The sequence below is a fragment of the Ceratotherium simum genome, chromosome 34 (assembly GCF_057802395.1).
Source record: "Ceratotherium simum simum isolate JZ-2026a chromosome 34, ASM5780239v1, whole genome shotgun sequence".
In the NCBI taxonomy this organism is placed as follows: domain Eukaryota; kingdom Metazoa; phylum Chordata; class Mammalia; order Perissodactyla; family Rhinocerotidae; genus Ceratotherium; species Ceratotherium simum.
The window spans coordinates 18,403,829-18,407,092 of record NC_141933.1 but is presented as its reverse complement, the minus strand read 5'-3'; the positions used below and the strand labels follow the sequence as shown (position 1 = coordinate 18,407,092).

The 3,264-nt window shown below is 32.8% G+C and overlaps 1 pseudogene; it reads left to right on the top strand.

Annotated features, from left to right (window-relative positions):
* The first annotated feature begins 1,834 nt into the window (after positions 1–1,834).
* LOC147912615 (olfactory receptor-like protein OLF2) lies at positions 1,835–2,769 on the top strand (annotated as a pseudogene).
* The last annotated feature ends 495 nt before the right edge of the window (positions 2,770–3,264 follow it).

The following is a 3,264-nucleotide window of genomic DNA, read 5'->3' as shown; positions in this document are numbered from 1 at the left end:
GTATTTAATATAACTATTGAGGATTGCTTTATTTCTAACTGGGAAGGTGAAGGAGATTGTTTCAGAAAGGAAAGGAACAGGATAAAAATAATTAAGGATAAATAATAACAAAATAATCATTTTACTAAATAAATTTATTAATTTAATCAATTTAACAGGATAAATAATAAATAACAGATAAAATAATTAAGTAGATGGTCTATATGAGTTTCATTGGATGTCTGATTTGACTGGAGGAAGCCGGCGTAGACTCAGGGTAGAAGTGAATCAAACTGTAACAATCATTCTCCCTGCCTGACATTGATCAATTTGGTGCAACGGTGAAGAGTTAAAAGTTCAAACTTTGTTGAAATTATTTCAATATTCTCAGAGGAAAATTCAGAACTAGAAATCTAATTAATCACATGTTTGCATAATACTGAAGTGTGAGGGCAGAAGCTACAGAGATTTAAGTCCCGAATGTCACTAAGTAAAAATAAAATGTGATCTGTCTAAATTGTTCAGCTACCAGAGACAAGCACAGAAAGACTTGCTCATACAGGTAGGTTTCTGAGTCACCAAATTTAAGGAATGAAGAAAAAACACCCCTACGTTTGGAAAAATGAGGAATCAAATATTTAAAAAACTGTAAATGAATATTTTTTAAATTTATTTCCTTTGGTTAACAGTCAACAATCTAGTGACAAAATATTATATTTCTTATTAAATCAGGGTGAATCAGATTCATTTTGTTTAGCAAATGAACGGTTTTACCTATTTATATCTTAAGAAGAAAGAATCACTGTCTCTATGTGTTTGTTTATTGTTGTTATTAAGAAGAAAAATCTTGGGTTTTTTAATCATTGTGAAAAAATAGATGAAAATTTTAACTTTTTTCTATTTTTATCAGTAATAATTGAGATATCACAATACAAATACTAATTTGTATAAATTCAACCCCATATGACCCACATATCACATTTACTCAAGTCAAAACAAAATCAGATCATCACTTATATTATGATTCTCATACATGTATAGAGAAAGACGTGCACACACATACACACACACACACACAAACAGAAGCCTATATACCAAAGATATGTTTATTATTTGTGTTCCCATCTCTATTTTTCATGAAAAAGGTTTAAAATCTAAAGAAATGAAACATGTTGAATTCTGTTGTTTCCACTTGTTTTTAACATTTCTTTCTTGCTGGTCAAGAGACACGTTCTTTGGCATCAGAACACTCCTGTGTGTAAGTAATAATAATGAGGCAAAGCAGTAATATATTTCTAAAGAAAAGTTTATTAGAATATATCTAGTGTCTCAATAAATAATAAAACAACATAGAATAAGGAGTAACATCATATTGTTCATTATTTTTAAATGAGAGATGTTTGTTTTGTCTGAATTTAATACACACTCAAATAAATCGTGGTTCTTGAAGAACTCAGTATAATCACTTTAACACTCAGTTGGTTATTTATTTTTCAAACATAAGGCTGCATATTCCACCTTTGGCTTTAATTTGGGTGTTTTGACCTGTAATGAGCTTTCAGTTCATGACTGACGGCTGAGATAGAGCAATGAAGTTTCACCCAAGCCACATACCTCATGGATGACATCTAAACTGAGAATCAAACTTTCTCAAAATCCTATTGCAGACACTATAACTTTTGTAAACAATATAAAAATAAGACATCTGGATTATTTTTTGATGATAAAGAATATGATATACTGAAATAAACACTATCTGACATAAATTATATTTTTGTGAGTTTCAAGAAGAGTCAAAACATTTATCTACCATGTTCTTGTTCATTTCTGTAGCATTTTGGAAGAATAAAGTAGAATGGATGGGGAAAATTGCTCTTCCTTGAATGAATTTCTTCTCCTGGGAATTAGCAATAACCCTGGAATCAAAGTTACCCTATTTACCACATTTCTAATTGTTTATCTCATTATTCTTGTTGCAAACCTTGGGATGATCATTTTAATTAGAATGGATTTCCAGCTGCACACACCGATGTACTTCTTCCTCAGCCACCTCTCCTTCAGTGACCTCTGCTATTCCTCAGCAATTGGACCGAAGATGCTGGTAGGCTTCATTGCCAAGAACAAGTCAATTTCCTTCTATGGCTGTGTTTTGCAATGGTTGATCTTTTGTACTTTTGTAGATTCTGAGTGTCTTCTGCTGGTGGTGATGGCCTTTGATAGGTACAAGGCCATTAGCAACCCCTTACTCTATGCAGTCAACATGTCCAGCAGAGCGTGCTCCCTGCTCATGGTTGGAGTTTACATGGTGGGAATTATGGATGCTTTGATAAATACAATATTAACACTCCATTTATGTTTCTGTGGATCAAATGAGATTAACCACTTCTTCTGTGATATCCCTCCTCTCCTTTTGCTATCTTGTTCAGACACCAGGTCAATGAATTAGTGATATTTACCATTTTTGGCTTCATTGAACTGGTTACTCTTTCAGGACTTCTTGTGTCTTATCGTTACATCATCCTGGCCGTGATAGAGATCCACTCTGCTGAGGGCAGGGTCAAAGCTTTCTCCACCTGTACGTCCCACTTAACTGTTGTTGCAATTTTCCAGGGAGCTCTGCTCTTCATGTATTTCCGGCCCAGTTCTTCCTACTCCCTAGATCAAGACAAAATGACCTCATTGTTTTACACCCTTGTGAGTCCCATGTTAAACCCTCTGATTTATAGCCTACGGAACAAAGATGTGAAAGAGGCCCTGAAAAAATTTAAAAACAAAAAGTGGTTCCACTGAAAAGTTGTATGTATATGTATACGTTGTTCTCTCACTCTTACACTATTATACATGAAAATATTTAAAAATAAAAGTGGTTTCACTTACAAGGTATATGTATATATTTTCTCCCAATCTTACACTATAATACTTGAAAATCAAAATTGTTTTGAGTAATGTGGAGGGATCCAATAAGTATTTATACTATGTTCCAGCCATACCAAAATTTGTCATTCCATAAATACGCCATTCTTCATTTTATGTCTTGAGTTTATATTCGGTACTCCCCATTTGTGGAAAAGTTCTAGACTCCTATTTTGTCAAATTTTTGTTTTCTCAATCTTTTATTTTTAATTTAATTTCTAAAAGTTAGAAATTGAGAGTTTTCTAAGTGTCTGTTGCACTTCTATGTGCTTTGTATTTCATGGTGATTCTAGAAGTTTTTATGCTAATGAATGTTATGGCCTAAAGGAAGTGACAGATATGAATTGAATAACCATTCAAATTATTTATAAT